This window comes from Colossoma macropomum, unplaced genomic scaffold, assembly GCF_904425465.1.
Source record: "Colossoma macropomum unplaced genomic scaffold, Colossoma_macropomum, whole genome shotgun sequence".
In the NCBI taxonomy this organism is placed as follows: domain Eukaryota; kingdom Metazoa; phylum Chordata; class Actinopteri; order Characiformes; family Serrasalmidae; genus Colossoma; species Colossoma macropomum.
Genome location: NW_023495319.1, coordinates 208408 through 231029, shown reverse-complemented (window position 1 = coordinate 231029; position 22622 = coordinate 208408). Strand labels below are relative to the sequence as shown.

The following is a 22622-nucleotide window of genomic DNA, read 5'->3' as shown; positions in this document are numbered from 1 at the left end:
AGGCCTGGCTCACAGTCTCTCGGCTCTAATTCATCCCAAAGGTGTTCTGTCGGGTTGAGGTCAGGACTCTGTGCAGGCCAGTCAAGTTCTTCTACACCAAACTCGCTCATCCATGTCTTTATGGACCTTGCTTTGTGCACTGGTGCGCAGTCATGTTGGAACAGGAAGGGGCCAAACTCCCCGAACTGTTCCCACTCAGTTGGGAGCATGAACTTGTCCAAAATCTCTTGGTGCTGAAGCATTAAGAGTTCCTTTCACTGGAACTAAGGGTCCGAGCCCAACTCCTGGAAAACACCCCCACACCATAATCCCCCTCCACCAAACTTTACACTTGGCACAATGCAGTCAGACAAGTACCGTCTCCTGGCAACCGCCAAACCCAGACTTGTCCATCGGATTGCCAGACGGAGAAGCGTGATTGGTCACTCCAGAGAACACGTCTCCACTGCTCCAGTGGCGGCGCATTACACCACTGCATTTGACGCTTTGCATTGCGCTTGGTGATGTAAGGCTTGGATGCAGCTGCTCGGCCATGGAAACCCATTCCATGAAGCTCTCTACGCTGTTCTTGAGCTGATCTGAAGGCCACATGAAGTTTGGAGTTGCTGTCATTCCCAAGCCCTTCCACTTTGCTGTAACACCACTGACAGCTGACTGTGGAATATTTAGTAGTGAGGAAATTTCACGACTGGACTTGTTGCCCAGGTGGCATCCTATCACGGTACCACGCTGGAATTCTCTGAGCTCCTGAGAGCGACTCATTCTTTCACTAATGTCTGTAGAAGCAGTCTGCAGGCCTAGGTGCTTGGTTTTATACACCTGTGGCCATGGAAGTGACTGGAACACCAGAATTCAATGATTTGGATGGGTGACTGAATACTTTTGGCAATGTAGTGTGCATGCCTACAAGGCTGGTGTAAAGATTACTGACCTTTAAGGTTGATAAAACAGAAATGATGAACAGCTTCCAGGCTGATTAGGCTAATTATTTCCTTTTATTTATTAAGACCCACTTCAGAAACCCTGAAGCATAAACAATGTACAGTGCAGAGTTACTAAAAGCATCCCTGCTAAGTCCACCTTACTGCAGTAATTAATTTTATGTTTAAATAATAACGTAATTAATGAGTCTCAGAGCTACAACACCATGAAGGCCTTTATGGAGATGAACAGTACACACACACACATCTTCTAAGCCGCTTCTCCTTCTGGGTCGCGGGGGAGCTGGAGCCTATCCCAGCTGTCATCGGGCAGAAGGCAGGATACACCCTTGACAGGTCGCCAGTCCATCATAGGGATCTACCTTACATACTTTTATTATTTGAGAATCTACCTAGAACACCCTAACACACACTCTTAGACACATACATATTTACATAGAACGTGTACACCATTGTAGTAGTGGCTAGTATAGCCAAAAAGATATATCATGGCCTAATTACATTTTCTTAATTAAATAAAATACTTTTAGATACTTAAATAAACTTATTTTGTACTTGAATAGTTGCTTTTATTCTGGGCTGTTCCTTGTCTTTTTAATAAAAACCTGACTGAAACATTCCTGACTTGGCCATTCAGCTAAATAGAATAACGTTAGCGCTTGTGTGTCTTATCATGTGTTTCATCTGTTTTCTGCCCACTGCAACACAACTGTCACAGTTTTTCTTCCATTTATCTATTTTCCTGTCTTATACAATTTTGTTAGACACACAAACACACGCTCAGAACTAAAGAGTGCATATGTTCCTTTGTAATTTTATGAGACTCGTTATGTGGGACAAATCTTTAGCTCTGTCTCTGCTAGATAAACTGTAACTAAAAACATGATGTGGAAAACCGGAAAACTGCAATTGTGTTAAAGGCTTCCAACGTGATTCCTGGTGTCATCTCTAGTGTCTCTAGACTGAACTCAGCTCTGGGCAACAGGGTCAGGTTCAGTTGCAGGTTTCTCTGGATTTGGTGGGCTTTTTTCTTCTCCCACTGCAGGCAAAGAAAAACTTAGTTACTACATGGACCTTCAACAAGCCACACAGTTCCACAGTTTCAGTGCAGTTCAATGCATTTCATTCATATGAGTAGCTCTACACAGCATGGCTCAGATAATATGAGACCAATTAAAGCTGAACTATGTAAGACTATGTTGGAGCCCCCTCTGGTAGAAACGTGTTATTGTACACAATGTGCGGTGGAACGTTGTGTAACATGGGTTGTGCTTCGCCCCCTTCTCCGAGTGGGTAAATCCAATGATTGAAAGAGAATTTAAAGAGAACTCTGAACTTGGTGAAGGAGCGTCTCTGAGGATGTGAGTGAATTATCTACTACTGTCATCATATCTTAATCAGTATGATGTTGATTTTGAGATAATCTGAGGCGGACCTTCTTTTTGAGCCTGTGTGTGACGTTAATACATGAAGATCATGTTCTGAAAAACTCCCACGAAAAAACAGATATTCAAGTCAGGAGGCTTCCAGAAGCTTCAACTTGCATTTCTTGAAGTAGTTCATGGTGGACTTTGAGGTCTGTGTTGGGTCATTATCCTGTTGTAGAAGCCTCTTTCCAGCTTCAGCTTCTTTACTGTGTGGGTCACATTTGCCTCTAGAATGTCCTGATATTTAGTTCAATTAATTCTTCCCTCCACCCTTGCAGTGTTTCTTGAGCCACTGGCTTCCACACAACCCCAAAGCATTACAGATATTTTTTTTATCAGACGCTGCTCCTGTTTTTCTCCAAAAATAAACAAACAAACTGAACAAAAACAGTATTTGTTTTGCACACCTCCAACACTGACTTATGTGATGAAGTAAGGTTTCCTTCTGATGACTCTTCCATGCAGATTATGTTAGCACAAGCAGTGCTGCACAGTGCACCACCTCTCGTGTCAGCTAAACCTTCCTGCAGGTCCTTTGCTGTCATGTGGGGGTTTTGCTTTGCCTTTTGAATATGAGCAGTTCTTTTTATACTCTTCTCCTTTTTAGTAGGTATCAGTTTGCTTCATTTTCACATCCTCAGCTGCTTAGAGGAGCCCATGGTTGTTGAATGTTAGCACAGGGCTTGAAGAGTCAGGGAATCAGAGGCAGAGAGGTCCATTCAGAGTATGTCACATCAGATCACTCTGAATGACTGTTTACATCTTAAACATTTAATTATGCAGAAATTTTAAAAAGCCAGTGGTATTCCCCTTTAAGTTCTTTGTAACAGTGTTAAATCAAGACAATTGAATAATGAACAATGACTGACAACCTGACAGGATAATGACTTACAGTTTGGAGGTTCTCCAATGCTTCCTCTTCGTTTTTTGAGGGGGAAGATATATGGATAACTTGTTATTGGGGACGGCAAAGACCCTGTAAAATTACAATATCACAGAAACAGAAAAATCAAAGAATCTACTTCAATAATAAAGCTATTTCAGTAAAAAATGTAAATCATTGAATAGCACCTAAGCTGAAAAGGATATATCATCACTTACCATGTGAAATGAGTTTTTCTTCTGTCGGTGGTTGCTTTCCCTTCACACTACTTTCTGTTAGTTTTAGATCTCTTAGTCTCCTTTCCAGCTCTCTTTCTCTCACTTGCAGTGCATCCTCTCTCGAATCCAGATCATGTTCTCTGTCATGTATGTACTCCCACGTACTTCCCCCATACAAGCGGTACTTTCTTGGGTCTGTCTGTCTCTCTCTTCTTTGCAGGCGCTTTTCTCTCTCATCCAAACGAATATCTCTTTCGTCCAAGCGCTTTTCTCTTTCTTCCAAACGGGTCTCTCTCCCATCCAGATGCTTTTCTCTCTCTAATAAACGAGTCTCTCTCCCATCCAGATGTTTTTCTTTTTCTAGAAAATGAATTTCTTTCTGATTCAGATGCCTTTCTCTTTCTTCTAAGATTTTTTCTCTCTCCTCCATTCTCTCCTCTTTTTCCATTCTTCTTTTGATTCCTCTGAGATAGGTCTTCTTGGACAGGTGAGGTTAACCTAGGCCTGTCTGCAAAAATATAATAGATATTAGAATGTAGAAATGGTTAATGTATGAATGTGGCAATTAGGTCTGAGCAGCCTCTCTATCAGTTTTCATGGCATTGTTTTCCATTAACCAATTTTAGCACATCAGGTAAAGAGAAGCCTGCTTGAACTGGACAAAACAAACACAGGCATGCTTAGTTTTAGCATATTTCACACATAGCATTAACAATTAAGCAGAAAAAAGAGGAATGATTATCACAAAACTTTACTGTTGATCACTCATCTGACTTTGGAGCTTTAGCATTTTATTTTAAACCAAAAAGATCCAAGAACAGAGATAAGCTTCAGATCCTGATAGACGCTGCATGAACTAAAAAGTCCCACTGCAGTTCTATAAGCTACTCAGTAATCAGTGTCATTACTAGGGGTGCGACGATTATTCGACTTAATCGACTAAAATCGACGACCAAATTAGTTGGCAACTAATTTAGTAGTCGATTAGTTGGTGACGTCATTATATGTCTTTCTCGCGTTCACTAGGAACGTTTTAACATTGCCACTCACTGGAGAGTCAACAATGCAATGGCTACCCGAAGAACAAAATCCTCAAAAGTGCTAAACTCCGAAAAAAGGTGGTCAGTTGTGCTGTTTGTAAAGCCGACCTCAGCTGGCAGGGAGCACATCCTCCATGCGGGAGCGTCCGAAGAGGAAACACGGCGGCTTACTGTGAAGAAGATTTCCCCTCTGCTCCATCGGAGCGCATCTCCTCTGCAGTGGGGAATGTCTGCTCTGAGAGGAGAGCGACACACTCCCAAGAGCACAGAGAGATGCTGACTTCCCTCCGTTTCAATAAAGACCTGTGATTGTAAAATTTAGTTTCAGCAGAGTTTAGACAGACAGCAGAGCACAGAGCACAGACTGCACAGTTTACATTTAACATTTAAATTTAGAATGTTTTTTATTTACTTGATTTAGTTTTGTTATATTTTCTTGCTGCTACTTTGCACATTCTTGGTTTGTACATTCTTAGTTGGAAAAATATATTGGGGTTTTTTTTATCTTTTGTATTAGCAGGAAAGTTAATGAGTACAGTGAATTCTTGAATGGTATTCACCTTTATTGTCTTCACTGTTAGTTAGCAAATACATAAAACAAAATTTAAAAGCTAACAGCTACATAAAAGTTATTTGGTAATGTAGTGATTCATAATCCGAATAATTGATTATTCGTTTCAGTAATCGATCGATTATTCGACTATCAAATTAGTTGTTTGTTGCAGCCCTAGCCATCACTAGAGGTTTATGGATGGGGGTCCTGTTGATCATTAACTTTTAGAGCAGGACCAGCCAGAAAATCTATCAGCAGATCTGTCTCTCTGTATTAAACACAGACATAATATGACTTAAACACTCTATTCATCCACTTACAACAGACACAAATGAAGCAAAGACACTAAAGGTCAGCAGCGCTGTCTCCTCTCTTAGATCAGCTACAGGTTCTAAATATATTATTCAAATACACAAACTATAGATCAGTTCAGTCTCATTGGTGCAGTAAGAAGCAGTGAATTTTGCTCTGTAAGCATGTGTAATAGGCTAGACAACTGAACTTCATCATGACATATATCAATGTAATTAAATTCAGCGTTCATTTTAATTGAAAACGTAATCAATTGTGCCTCGTGAGAGAAAATATTGTCACCATGTTATTTTCCTTTCTGATGTAATTCTCTCAACATGTTATTCTCTTGTATTGTTATTTTCTTATAATCTTAAGCTTGTTTATTGTAGAGTTTTAGCAAATGGTCTTTTGCTTGCAGAGTAGTGATAACTGTCACACTCTCACCTTGCCCCCTCCCTCCTTTGTTTGTATTTAAATGACCCTTCGTCTCACGGCCTTAAGGTGATAACAATCACCCCCTTATCTCTGCCCCCTACATCGCTATTAATATCCCCCATCTATAACCCCTCCTCAAAGTCCTTTTGCTCCTCCTTCCCTCCTTAGTTGTTCAATGTATATAAGGTCCTTCCAAAATGTTAGACTAGACTCCTGATCCTGCTGACTGACTGATCGACCACGCTGTACCCAGACTCTGTATGTGGAAATGAACTCCAGTCAACGCCAAAGCTCCACTCTCCTGACTCTCCTTGCCGAATTTCTCACACTCGCTTTCATCTTGATCACTGACCTCCATAACCTCCTTCAAATCTGTAATGAACCTTCATTCTCTACACTCTCAGAAATAAAGGCAGTAAACTTGTCACTGTGGTGGAACCCTCAAGGGTCCATCTCAGTACCTTTAGTCAGGGAACATAACTGAACCATAATCCACTGAATGATATGTTCTAAGCTGTACTGACTCCACACACCCCGTCTCGGCTCCAGGCTTTTATTTTACTGTTCTGTTTCGGTTATGAAAAGGTACAAATACGAACTTTTCACCTGGAAACACTTATTTAAGGCTCACAACTGGACCTTAAAACCACTGTTGGAGCTTTGAGGGAACATTTACACTGTTTGTACCTTGATGAACGAGAAATGTACCTGAACAGAACCTTTATTTCTGACAGTGTATATTATGGACTAAATAAGGCCTAACGTTTATTTTGTGAGCTTTTAGACAAAATCCTGTCTTCAGCTGCCACCCTGCAGCGTGAGTAAACCCAGAGACTCTCTTCTAGCACTGGTGGTGTCTGATAGGATTGGGTGAATGGGCATCCACTTTTCAGGCTACACTAGTAAATCTGGTAGCAGAGCAGAGGCAGCGCTGCATTTAGTGCAGCAGCAGCACCTCCCCAGGTCACTCCCTGCTATCACAGTCACAGCCAGGAACTGCATCACTTTTCATCCAATTTACTTGAAAAGATTTGCTTTAATTTACCCTTTTTTGCTATATGTACTTCAATGGTAATAAGAGAGTCAATCCCAAGACAGTGTATGAACTATGAACTACAACAATTATAAACTGCTTTAGTCCACTGTAGGGGTCTCTGAATTTGTATTACAGTGTCTTTCTTAGATGTTTTAGTGTCAATTTTAAAAATGATTTACTGTCATTTATAATAATAATAATAATAATAATCATATCTTCATTTATGGAGCACTTTTCACACTGGTGGCAGCTCAGAGTGTTTTACAGACAGGTGATAAAGCTTAATAGTAACAGAAGAAACTATGAGTATTGAATTAAAATCATATAAGTCAATAACAGATCAGATTAAATATAAACACCAAAGAGTCGTAGAGTTTTACTGAAGCGCTGAGTTAAAGAGCTGCGTTTTCAGATGTTTATTAAAAGTGAGCTCTGAGCTCGACTGTCTAATAAAAGCTGAACTGAGCTCCACAGTTTAGAAGCAGAATAACTGAAAGAGTCTCTCCACGTTTTCTGTGTTTTACTGAAGGTGTTCAGAATCTGCAGATCTGAGATCATAAACAGACGGTCAGGAGCTTTAAGGTCATTTAGAGCTTTAAAAACCAGCAGCAGAGCTTTAAACTCTCTCTAACAGATCCAGGCGGTCAGTGCAGTGTGTAACGGGGTGATATGAGCTCTCTGTGTTGGTGCTGTGAGGATCCGTTTTCTTAGGAAGCCCAGTAAGGAAAGAATAACAAAATAATAAACTCTGCTATAAGAGCCCCCTACCCTAACCTATTGCCTCTGCCTCCTTTGGGTGAGGTTGAACCACACCCTGCCTACCCCGTAATTCATATCATGTCTAATGTGGTTCATAGAGCAGCACAGGGAGTCAACAGAGAGCAAACATTAAGTGGTCAATCACATTTTAAAATGAGGTCTTCACTCTGGAACACTTGCACTGTTTTTAATCTCTGTTCAGCAGCAAACTGTGGGACTAAGACACAAAGAAATATTGCAGCCAGCGATAGTCTTACAGTATAAAGCAACTCAAGATCAGATAACTGAATGTGTGAGATTTTACAGTCTCCTCAGTCAGCAGGAGTAAGATCATCTGGTAGGGAAAACCTTGTGGGTAGCAAGAGACCATCTGTGGGAGAATGTGAGGAACTGCACAGAGAATGGATTGTATCTATAATGTCTGTCTTATACCAGTTAGTTTCAGCGGCACAGTCTGGTTGGGGAACATTTTACGTCAGATTCTAAACTGATTTGATTCACTGAAGCGCGGCTTTTTGATACATTGTTTTGAGTCCATATCAGAATGAAAAATCACGTGACCAGCATTAACGAGGTTTCACACTGTTTCTAAACGCTTGGGGTGTTTTTCCTGCATTCCTGGGGAGAAGTGTGAGCTGCTGATCTGGGATGAAGATGTTTTGAACACACTAAAATCCACCTAATGGAGAGCCAGAAAATCCTCTCTGTTCTCAGATCTGTGACTGTCATCAACACAACATCATCGGATTTCCCACATACTCACAATTTTTAAAAGAGATGCAAAGCTATCTCCCTATTTTTATTTATTTTGTGTTTAGGGAGAACTGATGTGCCAGACTGCACTGTGTTAATAATAATAATGATAATAGGAAGAAGAAAAACAAAGTTTTATCATTGGTTTTACTCCTAATCTCAGCTGCATAAGCGCTCTCCTCACAACTTACAACAGCCTAGTAAATACAAAAACATATTAACAAAATCTTATGGATGTTTAGTTTAATGGAGAAATGTAGCTTTAATTAAACAACATTTCTTACCATATATATTAATATAATAACCATACATGCATATACAATAAAGACATGGAGGCTGAATATCTGATGTCAGAATGTTTCTAAACACCATCATGAAAAATAGTGCTAAACCTGATAATGCAGCATGTTTAAGGCTCTGTCTGTAACATAGAGGGCTAATACTTTTTGTAGCTGCAGTAATCGCCAATATCAAAGCAAACTGGATACAATGTTTTATTATTTATTTTGCACAACTGCCCTGCTGCAAGTCTAAACTGGATTATGCCATCTGGCGCTGGTTTAGCTGGTTTAGCCATCATGGTGATGCTCGTTGTCCAGCATACCTGCATCTAAAACATATTATATGCTGGTTTTGCTGGCTATGCTGTGTTTTTTCCAGCAGCAGGTTGTATAAAAGCAGTGGAGCACTGGGGGTCGGGACTTATTGTAGCATCACGGCTGTGATGTTATTTGTGATAACTATGGTTCTAAAAACCCACTGATGTAGTACCAGCATATGACCACAAGATGTCCCTCGTTGCACAGCATTCAGTGGCCACCGGATTTCACGTATATTTACTAATACGCCCTTAAGATCAGTTTTCAGCCAGAAATTCTCTGTAATGTGTGAGATTTGAAAGGTGAAGCTGAAAATGGCAGGTTTAACTACCTCACTCACCCTCAGCTCTGCCCCCCCACTTCTGAACAAAATCAGCCCCCTGTGTTGCTCCGTGTTGTGACTGCAGTGCATTCATCCTCCATTTACCTTTCTTCTTCTTCAGCAGTTTGACGGGCTGATCCAGCAGATCGGAGAGAAACTTGCTGAAGAAAAACACTGAAAGCATCGAATACAACTACAAAACCACCGCGCTGTAAAAAGTTGAGCTTTTCCTATGATGGCGGCAGAAACAACGCCTGAAACTGCTCCCCGTTCAGACGCACTTTCGGTTTCGTTCCCTCTGGAATCTCTCCGCCCTGGCGAAGCAGCTGAAGGAGGGGCTCAGGAAACGGGCAGCAGCTCACAGCAGCTCTTCTTTCTCTCACAGTAATGTCTGTAAAGTCTGCTGGGCTGAGCGAGATTTCCTGTTGATATGTTTGATGCAGAACAGTAAAAAAGTACTTACAGAGACTCAATAAGGTCGGGTATGATTACTTTATCAGATGTAATACACTCCATTACATCTGATTCAGCCAGATTGTCTAGTTTATATATTTTTTTAATCTATTCAATGCATAGTCAACTGCTGTCTGGCCACTATATTAGAAACACCCACCTTGTGCTTCCACTCGCTGGCCACTTTATTAGAAACGCCCACCTTGCGCTTCCACTCGCTGGCCACTTTATTAGAAACGCCCACCTTGCGCTTCCACTCGCTGGCCACTTTATTAGAAACGCCCACCTTGCGCTTCCACTCGCTGGCCACTTTATTAGGAACGCCCACCTTGCGCTTCCACTCGCTGGCCACTTTATTAGAAACGCCCTCCTTGCGCTTCCACTCGCTGGCCACTTTATTAGAAACGCCCTCCTTGCGTTTCCACTCGCTGGCCACTTTATTAGAAACGCCCTCCTTGCGCTTCCACTCGCTGGCCACTTTATTAGAAACGCCCTCCTTGCGCTTCCACTCGCTGGCCACTTTATTAGAAACGCCCTCCTAGCGCTTCCACTCGCTGGCCACTTATTTAGAAACGCCCTCCTTGTGCTTCTACTCGCTGGCCACTTAATTAGAAACACCTATGAACACGCACCTGCTTGTGCGAGTGTATCAGTCACAGAGTTTTCACACACGTCAGTGTCACTGCTAGGTTGAGAGTCTGATAAAGTGGACAGGGAGGGTATAACAAAGGCAGTCATTGAAAATGGACAATTGTGCACCATGAACACTGCCTGGGAGACAGTGACCTCTAGTGGAGATCTTAGGAACTCACAGATGAGAATTGGAAAGTATTAGTAGTGTTTAGACTGGAACTAACATCTAGACACATGTACCACAGCAAGGTTGCTGACCACTATGTTAAATCATGCTAAAGCAAGAGTTCAGTAAAATTCAGCAAATTTATGTAGCTCTCCTTCCTCACTTCAAATGCAGCCATTCAGACAAGACATGTTTGGTGTCTGAAGTTTGCGTTTTAAGTTTTAGCAGTGGAGCTGCAAGGCTAATGTAGCTAACAGGTAATAGACCAAATCAGAATGTCTCCAAACATTAACATTGGCTGTAGCAGAGAACTTGTAGAGAGGAGAATTTCCACTCTGCAAAATCTTCCGGTTTTCTCAAACGCTAGAGGGCGCTCCCGAGTGAGTCCAAAATGAATGGGCTGATATGGAGCATCTGAGCAAAATCATAGTTTATAAATACTTAAACATTTTTAGAGTAAAAGAATACAATAATTTCCTGAACACAGAGCAGCATAAAACATTTAACACTGCTGTTATATTTGTAAGAGCTTTTAAACTCGAGCTATAGGAGTTTGAAACAGCACCTCATGTACGTTCATGACATCAGTGAGCGCGAACAGCCAATGAGCTGCTCCGCTCGCCAATCAATCATCACTCTCTAGCAGTAATGCCCGCCTTATGCTGCCCCAAACCCGTTTGCTGTAGAAAAAGGAAACATACAGGTGTGATTTCTTTGCTTTTTAGTGAAATTCATCCACCTCCTTTAAAGGAAAGTTCTGGGTGATTAGAAACTATTTGAACTTTCCGTTTTTAGCCGTTGGGCTCCATTCTACTCCCATTCATTGAGGACTCACTCGCAGGCGCCCTCTGCTGTTTAGCAGTCCTGTTTATGTTATAACAGAGGGAATAGGAAATGGCCAGGCTTCTCATAAACCGGCTCTGGCTGTCCTCCTGGGTGGAAGACACACCCAGGCAGCCATCCAGTCATACATCCAATAGAAGCAGCTCGTTTTAAGAGGCAGTAAATACAAACAGAACAGTCTGAACCGAACTATGGTTAATAAAGGTAAATTACTGTTGCGTTTGAGGCTGTAATGTCAAATGTTTTGGAAAGGCATATAGAAAAAGGTCCATATGCCTTTAATAAATGAGAAAGTACCGAACTTTTTCTTGCTACTGCAGAAAGAGAGAGAGAGACAGAAAGAGAGAAAGAGAGAGAAAGAAAATGAAAAAGTATGTTAACTACTAACTAATTTTTACTCTCTGTTTTATCCACCTGACGGCTCCTCAGAGCGGCTAGCCCCGACTCTGAGACCATTTAGAGTACTGAAGTTCCCTCAGAGCCACTAGCCCTGACTCTGAGACCGTTTAGAGTACTGAAGTTCCCTCAGGGCGGCTAGCCCCGACTCCGAGACATTTGGCATAAGTGGGGAAAAGTGCATGAATTAGATTTTTGATTAAATAATCCATAATAGTCAGTTCCAAAGTGGGTAATTGAAAGAGTCGGTAGAATTCCCAGCTTTGGGCCAGTTACTGTGAGCTTCCATATATAAGCACAAAAACGCTCAGACAAACTATAAATGTTACATCCTAGTGTTCATCTGTACTTATTTAAGGGTTAAACCAGCGGCCACACCTGGTTTACTGACTGTAGCCGAGACTGGTACAGTGGAGAGTGATTAGAAGAAGCTGAAGTTAGCTTTTGATTCTTATTTCCTATTCCACCTTAAATGAGGTAGCAGCTACGTTCAGACACCTGGATGGACGCTAACATGTAACTGCTGCACTATTTAAGATGGAGCAGAAATTTGAATAAGAAGCTAAGTCAGCATTGAGAGGTTCAAGCATGACATTCAGAGTCACTGTGAATCTGGTACTGGTTGACAGAACAGGCAGCTCTATAGAGTTCATTACTTTTTATGCGTCACAGATCATTCAGCCTGCTGCTGACTTTTAGCATAAAGACCAGCTAAAACAAAATACAGCTGTAATTTAGCCACAGTGCTCTAATTCCAGTAGCAAATAACTAAATTCAGTGTAGGGATAGGCAATATGATGATAGGTTACTGTTATTATTATAAATTACATCTCTGTAGACATTTCTGAGCATGCTGTGGATATTGTCAGTGTAAAGAACAAATGCACTATATTGCCAAAAGTATTCACTCACCCATCCAAATCATTGAATTCAGGTGTTCCAATCCCTTCCATGGCCACAGGTGTATAAAACCAAGCACCTAGGCCTGCAGACTGCTTCTACAAACATTAGTGAAAGAATGAGTCGCTCTCAGGAGCTCAGTGAACTCCAGCGTGGTACCGTGATAGGACGCCACCTGTGCAACAAGTCCAGTCGTGAAATTTTCTCACTACTAAATATTCCACAGTCAGCTGTCAGTGGTATCATAACAAAGTGGAAGCGATTGGGAACGACAGCAGCTCAGCCACGAAGTGGTCGGCCACGTAAAATGACGGAGCGGGGTCAGCGGATGCTGAGGCACATAGTGTGCAGAGGTCACCAACTTTCTGCAGAGTCAATCGCTACAGACCTCCAAACTTCATGTGGCCTTCAGATTAGCTCAAGAACAGCATAGAGAGCTTCATGGAATGGGTTTCCATGGCTGAGCAGCTGCATCCAAGCCTTACATCACCAAGCACAATGCAAAGCGTCGAATGCAGTGGTGTAAAGCACCGTCACTGGACTCTAGAGCAGTGGAGACGTGTTCTCTGGAGTGACCAATCACGCTTCTCCGTCTGGCAATCCGATGGACGAGTCTGGGTTTGGCGGTTGCCAGGAGAACAGTACTTGTCTGACTGCATTGTGCCGAGTGTAAAGTTTGGTGCAGGGGGGATTATGGTGTGGGGGTGTTTTTCAGGAGGTGGGCTCGGCCCCTTAGTTCCAGTGAAAGGAGCTCTTAATGCTTCAGCACCAAGAGATTTTGGACAATTTCATGCTCCCAACCTTGTGGGAACAGTTTGGGGAGTTTGGCCCCTTCCTGTTCCAACATGACTGCGCACCAGTGCACAAAGCAGCTCCATAAAGACATGGATGAGCGAGTTTGGTGTAGAAGAACTTGACTGGCCTGCACAGAGTCCTGACCTCAACCCAATAGAACACCTTTGGGATAAATTAGAGCGGAGACTGCGAGCCAGGCCTTCTCGTCCAACATCAGCGTCTGACTGCACAAATGCGCTTCTGGAAGAATGACCAAAAACTCCCATAAACACTCCTAAACCTTGTGGAAAGCCTTCCCAGAAGAGTTGAAGCTGTTATAGCTGCAAAGGGTGGGCCAACATCATATTAAACCCTATGGATTAAGAATGGGATGTCACTCAAGTTCATATACGTGTGAAGGCAGACGAGCGAATACTTTTGGCAATATAGTGTATATACTTCATAAAATCTAAAAGAAAATGCTACTTATTCTTACATTTTTTAAAATAAATAAACATCATATAATAATAATTATTATATAATTATATAATATTATTGTATACTTATAATTATATAATATAATATAATTATATAATAATGTGTCACTTGGGGAATATAATAATATATATAATTACTATCATTATTATAACATATTATAATAATTCCACATTTCATGGACATAGTAAACTCAACTGTTCCGACTCAAACGTCACATTTTACTAAATCTGTGACCTTGGCTTTGCACCCTGAAGGTCACTTGGGGTCTTCTTTATGATACAGTGCCCTGGCCCCTCTTTCGTAAAAGCATGTCAAAATAAAAGTGCTTTGTTTTGGTTGTGCCACCTGACATTGAGGAAGTAAGAACTTGCGTAAAAGTGTTTCAGTGACTTGAGCACTTTTAATGTTGCCTTATTTTCCAACATGGTTTTTATTTTTGATTTTTTTTTTACACATAAAATCCTGCCTAACTATTTTATTTAGAATTTTATATAACTGAAATACCTTTTTTTGATAGTCCACTTAATTATCATTGGGAAAATAATGGGCTTAGACACAAAAATAAACATCATGTCAATGACAGGAAAATGAAAATGCGGTTGGATTGAAGTGGTTGTGTAGGCTCTGTGTTCAGAGGCTATAGTAGCAGTGCAACATCAGTCTTGTGCTTTTTTCTTTTCCATGCTGGTGAAAGAGTGAGCTTCTTTCAATCGCTCCTTTCTTTTCATATTGACATATATAGGCAACAAATATGTCATAGTCTTTATATGAGTCAACAAATCTGTGTTTACTCAATATTTTTGATGTTCTGTGGTGACATTAAGCTTAATACAGCCCTACACACTGCTAGCAGCAGAAAGCTAAGCTAGCTAGACAATACATGTGAATCCTGATGGTCGTTTCTTGTATATTGTTCAAAATGTTATATTACAACATTTGTCCAGTTCATGTATACTTCAACCAGAGATAAAAGCATATTGGTTTTAAACAGCAGGTAGATCTGCATGGCAATATTTTCATTTTGAGCCCAAAATTTTCATTTTGTGCCCAACATTTTCATTTTGAGCCCGAAATTTAAATTCAAACATAAGACATACATTTTACATATTACATTTTCATTCTAAGTTTGCTGCTGATATGCTTCTGTAGTGGTGAGTAGCTTATAGGCAGCTATCACAACCCACAAAACCAGAGAAGCCAAAAGCAAATGCTGTATGTGCATAATATTATATGTGATATATATATATATATATACATATATATATATATACACACTATAATGTAAACAACAATAACAAATATATAGAGAAAAACAGTAGTGAGAAATGTATTTTTTTTGTGTGTGTTTTTAAAAACCTTTTTTGCTCTGAAAAGATGTTGATAATGTTAATGTGATTCATCTAAATGCACAGTGGCCTGGTTTGGGTGCTTAAAATTCTTCATATAAGGATTTTATAAAACGTCCATGGAGAAAATAAACTGGAGCCACTGAAAAAGTGAGTGGTCACTGTTCAGCTCTATAGGAGAGCCAGTTGAGAGTATTTGAAAAGAAGCCATCGCAAAGAAACAAAGAGAGGAGGCTTTGTGAAACTCTGAATCAGTTGAACCAAAGACACCAGAAAACAAATCACTGTTTCAAAACATGGCACACTGACGACATATGCTGGACAAAAAAGACATTTAAAACCCAACAAATTGCATAAATTTCCATTTAAGAGCAATCTGTAATATTCTGAAATGAACAGACCTGAATATAATATGTATACAGTATCATTTATTCAGTAAGCAGCCCTTCATATGGTGTGTTTTAATTAGGGCTCAGAGAAAAAACTGCACATGACCATAATGTTTCTAAACAGGTTAGAAAATAATAAAATGGTGAATTCTGTTTGTGTCCCTATAGGCTGGATGTAGGACTAATATAATCAAATTACAGGCTTGGAAATCTATTAGACTGGGCAGCTGTGTTCGTATTGGTAAGAGCTTAGTCCACACATTATATGTTACGTAATCTTACATCAGGCAGACACTGTGATTTTCAGCCCAATTTGGTCATAACTGACTGAATTTCATAAAGGGGCTGCATTTCAGCTTCATTGGTAGTTGCCTGAAGTGCAGTGTGAGAAGGGAAGCAATTAACTTCCCAAACAGGCTCCAACTGAGCAGCTGGACGATCAGATGAATTTCGGACACCTGAAATCTTAGTTGCTTAGTTTGATCAGATCTCACACACTGATTTCTCAAAGTTGCATCCAAAACCACACACAAACATAATCACAACCACTGATCCTACACATAGGCTGACAAAACGGGGCAAAAAGTCGACATTTGTGGAACCAAAATCCATATATGCCAACTTGTTTGTCTGATAGCAAAGCTGTTGTAGCTCAGTTTGTCAAAGGCTGAATCTGAAATGGTCTTTCTTTTTTATTTTTTAAGGGTAATTTTCAAAAATGTATTATTAAATTTGCTGGGATGGTGGTGTCCAGCAGAACTAAAGGGTGCATGTGTTCCTTTGTAATCTTTTGAGACTCGTTACGTGGGACTAATATTTAGTTTCTGCTAGATTAAATAAAAAAAAATGTAAATAAAAAAATGATGTGGAAAAAGGAAAAACTACAGTTGTGTTAAAAGCTTCCAACATGATTCCTGGTGTCATCTCCAGTATCTCTAGACTGAACTTCCACACTGGGCAGCAGTTTCAGGTTCAGTCGCAGGTTTCTCAGGATTCGGTGGGCTTTTTTCTTCTCCAACTGCAGGCAAAGAAAAACTTAGTTACTACATGGAACAAGCAGTACGGTTCCACAGTTTCAGTGCAGTTGTATGCATTTCAATCATACGAGTAGCTCTAGACAGCATTGCTCAGATAATATAACACCAATTAAAGCCAAACTATGTAGGATTTGGGGATTTGGAGACCTCTCTGGTGGAAATGTGTAATTGCACACAACATGTGGAAGCACATTTTGTAACGTGGGTTGTGTTTCAGACTTCTTCCCCAAGCAGATGAATCTGATAATTGAAAGAGAATTCAAAGAGAACTCGGTCTAAACTTGGTGAAGGAGCGTCTTCTGAGGATGTGAGTGAATTATCTACTGTTGTCATCACATTCCAGAATGTCCTGATATTTAGTGGAATCTTTTCTTCCATCTATCCGTGCAGCTTTTCCTGAGCCACTGGCTGTCAAACAACCCCAAAGCATTGCAGATCCACATCCATGCTTAGTTGGCATGGTGTTTTTTTCAATCCGATGCTGCTCCTTTTTTCCTCCAAACATACTTCTGGTGATTGTAGCCAGAGATCCATTTTTACTTCATCACTCCACAGTATTTGTTTTGCACACCTTCAACGCTGACTTATGTGATGAAGTAAGGTTTTTTTCTGGTGACTCTTCTATGCAGAACCTTCCTGCAGGTCATTGCTGTCATGTGGGGGTTTTGCTTTGCCTTTTGAATATGAGCAGTTCTTTTTATACTCTTCTCCTTCGTTGTAGGCATCAGTCTGCTTCATGTTCACATCCTCAGCTGCTTAGAGGAGCCCATGGTTGTTGAATGTTAGCACAGGGCTTGAAGAGTCAGGGAATCAGAGGCAGAGAGGTTCATTCAGAGTATGTCGCATCAGATCGCTCTGAATGACTGTTTACATCTTAAACATTTAATTATGCAGAGATTTTAAAACGTCAGTGGTATTCCCCTTTAAGTTAATGGTAACATCGTTAAATCAAGACAATTGAATAATGACCAGTGACTCACAATCTGACAGACTAGTGACTTACAGGCTGGGGGATGATCAGTGCTTCCTCTTCTTTTCATGCTGGGGAAGGTAAATGGAAAACTTTCTTCTGGGGGAAAAGTGTCAGACTCTGTAAAATTACAACATCACAGTAATTAGAGAAATATAAATGTACTTCAGTAATAAATGTAAATGCCTGAATAGCACCTAAAGTTCGTAGAGAATCAGAGCGTTTCACAGAAGAAGGTGTTTCTAAGGCTGTAGGAGGTGAAACAGCTGATATTCACATTTCACAATGTTCACAGAAGAACATTCATTCTAAAGGGTTCCACAGCTCAGAAAGTGACTATCAACCGGTTCACCTGTCCTGGAACTTCCAGGTGAAAAGGCTATAACTTCACTCACTGTGTTCAGTGGGTTTTCCTTCTGTCGGCGATTGTTTTCCTATCACACTACTTTCCATTAGTTTTCGATCTCTAAGTCTCATTTCCAGGTCTCTTTCTCTCAAATTCAGATCCATTTCTCTTCCGCGTAGCCTTTCCCACAAATGCTCTCTTGGGTCTCTTTGTCGCTCTCTCCCATCCAGGTGCTTTACTCTTTCTTCCAAACAGGGTCTCTCTCCCTATCCAAACGCTGCTCTCTCTCTCATAAACGAGTCTCTCTCCCATCCAGATGTTTTTCTCTTTCTTGTAAATGAATTTCTTTCTGATTCAGAAGCTTTTCTCTTTCTTCTAAGATTTTTTCCCTCTCCTCCATTTTCTCCTCTTTTTCCACTCTTCGTTTGATTCCTCTGAGATAGGTCTTCTTAGACAGGTCAGTTTAACCTAGTTCAGTTTGTAAGAATAAAGTAGATATTAGAATGTAGAAATATTTAGATGTTAAATGTTGCTGCTGGCTTATGTTTAACAATGATAATAATAAAAAATAATAATAATATTTCATTATTAGCTTGCAGATTATTAACATAGGACAGTGAAACAGAACATGTTTCTCAATAAAGATGATTTGTGTTTATTTAAAATGATAAAATTACCTTCCTGTTCTGTTTATGTTTATAATAACCATATAATATAGACAAGAGGCTGAATGTCTGTTGTCAGTTTGCTTCTTAACACTATTATGAAAAAACGTGCTTTTTCTGTGGTCTAAAAACCAGCATTGCACTGAGCATCATCAGATGGGTGCTGATTCGAATGCTTCGAAAGATCAAAACTTTTTCTGAATCAATTGTTTATTTACTTTGATCTCTCAAAAGTCCCATTTAAGCCATCAGTAGTTTCACTATTCCTATTATTTGCAATAAATGGGACATCCAGGTTAATGTGGCAAGTATTGAAGAGAAGTGAGCTGAACCTGGCATAGCAATGCCAGCAATCATTTATTTCGCAGAAGATTGGTATAAAAGCAACAGAAACACACAGGTTATCCTGAATCTATGCAATAACTAGGATCAGAATTTTAGTGAGGTCAATTTTGCAGAAATGTGACCTACATCTCATTGTGAATAAAATATTTGTCAAATATAAGTATTACACAAACCATAATAATCGCTCCTTTTTATGCATCCATAACTGTTATACACCTTTCCCTTTCATTTGTTCTTTCCCCATCCCTTTATTCTTCTATAAACTGCTTGCTATTACTCTTCTAGAAATTGATTTGACTCCAGGTTCTCTGTTTAAGTTTATTTATGTAATCATTTAACTGCTTATTTATATTTTCATTTTCAGCTGAAAATACATGCTGAAACCTACACTACACCAAGTGATAGTTTTAAATTAATTTCAATTGACCTATCTCTCACTCTCTCTCTCTCTCTCTCTCTGCTTGTCTCTTTTGCATCTCTGTCCTCACTGATTACTGAAAAGCACATATAAAACATACATTATAAAAGGCTGTCTCTATCAAAAATGTTAGCTACATTATACTATGCCATCAATATGCTGGTTAACAGTGAACTCATGCTGGGTGTAGTTGACTATGGAGCCTGTAACCTAAACTGAGCAGCTACCGGAGATAGACTAAGGCCCCTCACCCCTACCATTTAGCCCTTAGTCATCTGTTTTCCGTATTCACATCTAGGGGTAGGGTGTCCTGATTCTTGTTGAGATAGAGGGGTAGGGCGAAGTGTTAGAGCTACATGAACTTCCAAATAGAGGTTTTTCAGATTGTTATGAGAAAAAAATACAAACCGGCAAGATGCTGTGCAAGAGACCAAAGAAACCCACAAATGTGAGAATTTTCTCTGTTAAAAGTTATGATAACCATAGTTTTATCTTAGTTTAATGTCGTTTCAGTGTATTTTGTTTCTTTCCTTTATAACAAGCTTGAAAAAATCACACTGTTAGTAATAAAGGTTCTGTTCAGGTACATTTCTCGTTCATCAAGGTACAAACAGTGTAAATGTTCCCTCAAAGCTCCAACAGTGGTTTTAAGGTCTGATTGTGAACCTTAAATAAGTGTTTCCAGGTGAAAAGTTCGTATTTGTACCTTTTCATAACCGAATGTTTTAAACAGAACAGTAAAATAAAAGCCTGGAGACGAGACGGGGTGTGTGGAGTCAGTACAGCTTAGAACATATCATTTCAGTGGATTATGGTTCAGTTATGTTCCCTGACTAAAGGTGCTGCGTTTTTCCCTGAGGGGTACTCCCCAAGTGACAGTTTCATACATTCATTTCTGAGAGTGTAGAATGCTGATGTCTCCTTAATCTCATGTTCCACCTTAAATAGTCCAGCAGTTCTGACGCCTGAAGCGGCAGAATGTAACTGCTGCTCCATTTAAGGTGGAACGGGAAAATGTGAACAAGAATCTGGTGAATATCTGACTTCAGCTTCATATCACTGAAGAATTAGGGGTGGGTGATAATAAATAATTGCCCCCCTCTTTGAAGATCATATGATGCCCTAAATGTAACTAAAGCCCAGCAGTGAGGAGCTGAACTTTACCCTCCTCTGCTGTCACTGCAGACTGGCAGGGTCTCACATTTTCACCATAGCAATGTTACGTGTTATCTTATAGTATATGTGCTACATACCTGAACATCTCAAGAAGTCAAAACTTACTCTGGTACACAGGTCAGTGTAGTGTCGTACTGAGCGGGCAGTTCAGTCTAGGGCCGAACCACATGCTAATCACAGCTGTGATGTTACTAGTGATAAGCCCTTCTGTTCTATTGCTGAACTCCCCTGATGTAGAACAAGGATATGACCACAAGATGTCCCCCAGCATACAATGGCCAACTCTATACTATACATACACTCCCGTAACCAACATACCAATGGTGTGTACTGATGGGTTTGGTCTGCTCGGAGTCTCACCGTAAACACAAACTAGCTCAGCAGTGTTTTTCAGCTGTGTGAAGCCGTCAGTGCTGAGTGGATCAATACTGACTCTTCTGTCTGTAAAAGACTGTCTGCAGGTTTAAACACTAAACTACAACACTTAAAGAAATCAAAGGGAAAACTCTCCACACTGACTCACTGCAGCTATTTCTTTAATTCTTACCAATTTACTGATTAATGATTTGTTGTTAAGACCATTAAAAGCATAATGTTTTGCCATTTGGGCTTGGCCCATTTTTTTTTTTTTGCACAGGAGTGTACATTCACTAATACTCTTTTAAAAAGACCACGAGATCTGACCGCAGTGCGAGAATGTGACACTTCAGAGGTATGTCTAAAGAGCACTGTGTTGTTAGCTGAAAGTTACAGATTTAATTGCCCCCAAACCTGTTGTCCCCCCACTTCTGCACAAAATCAACCCCCATGTTTTATGCCGTGTTGTGAGGACAGTGCATGCAGTGCATTCCTACAGTTTACCTGTCTTCCTCCTTGACGCTTGGTGGGCTGATCCAGCAGATTGAAGACAAAACACATTGAAAACATCAAATACAACTACAAATGCAATCTCATTCAAAAAGTTTAGCCTTGTATAGGGCGGCTGCAGAAGAAACGCATGCAGATTTTCTCTGTTCAGAAGCACTTTCACTTTCATCCCCTCTGGAATCTCTTCTTCCTGTTCAGGCAGGTGAAGGAGGGGCTCAGGAAACAGACAGAAGCTCACAGTATCTCACGTTTATCTGCTATGAGAAAGCCGGTAAAATCAACTAGGCTTTTCGAGTCAGGTTTCCTGGTGATGTGACAGATGCAGAACAGTAAACAATACTACAAGTCAAGACTCAGTGAGGTCTGATGTGATTACTTTGCTCTCAATGTGTTACATTTGTATTTAGCCAGATTGTTTAGTTTATGATTTTTTTTATCTAATCAGTGCATAATCAACTGCTGGCTGGTTGATTGTACCTTTAATGATATACACCAAGGTGCCACTTTATTAGAAACACCTACTTTGTACTTCCACTTACCTGGCCACTTTATTAGAAACACCTACTTTGTACTTCCACTAACTGGCCACTTTATTAGAAACACCTGCCTTGTGTTTCCACTCACTGGAGAGGAGTTTCTGACAAAGTGGACAGTCAGTATAAAACAAAAGCAGATGCTGAAAATGTGCAGACTTGCAGCATTAACACTGTCTGTTTGGAAGACAGTGACCTCTGGTGTTGATCTAAGGAATTCATGGGTGAGAATGAGAGTGTATTAGTAGTGTTTGGACTAGAATTAAACTTCTAAATGTAAATACATTTACAACAGCAGGGTTGCTGACCACTACCAAAGTTAGCAGCCATCTTTGCAACACCGCCAGGCAGTTATTTCCAGCCATACAAGACAAGACTTCTCTCTCTCTGAATTAGGAGAGACCAAGATACTGTGAACTGAAGGTCAAATTACTGTTTAAAGACATATTTGAAATCACTGATAAAGTCTGACAGAAACCTGATAAATAGTTTTTCTTACTCACTCCAAATGTAATCTTTCAGTCTTGACAGGTTTGGTATCTGCAGGGTTGGGATGTAACAGAATACAGGTATTCAGAATACAGAAATTAAATAACTGTGTTCGTCC

The 22622-nt window shown here is 40.3% G+C and overlaps 2 long non-coding RNA genes across 5 annotated transcripts; both read right to left on the bottom strand.

Annotated features, from left to right (window-relative positions):
* Nucleotides 1–1138: 1138 nt before the first annotated feature.
* LOC118801768 lies at nucleotides 1139–9591 on the bottom strand. 4 transcript variants are annotated; one of them, XR_005006574.1, is made up of 5 exons: nucleotides 9279–9591; nucleotides 4618–4812; nucleotides 3470–3977; nucleotides 3261–3344; nucleotides 1139–1980 (listed from the first exon to the last, which is right to left on the bottom strand). It is a non-coding gene; the product is annotated as an uncharacterized LOC118801768 (long non-coding RNA). The 4 variants fall into 4 exon arrangements; XR_005006575.1 differs by having other exon boundaries at nucleotides 3470–3973; nucleotides 9366–9590; XR_005006576.1 differs by having other exon boundaries at nucleotides 4681–4812; nucleotides 9366–9590.
* A 6176-nt stretch (nucleotides 9592–15767) lies between these two features.
* LOC118801764 lies at nucleotides 15768–21659 on the bottom strand. Its single transcript, XR_005006572.1, has 4 exons — nucleotides 21477–21659; nucleotides 18061–18479; nucleotides 17699–17785; nucleotides 15768–16676 (listed from the first exon to the last, which is right to left on the bottom strand). It is a non-coding gene; the product is annotated as an uncharacterized LOC118801764 (long non-coding RNA).
* Between the last annotated feature and the right edge of the window lie 963 nt (nucleotides 21660–22622).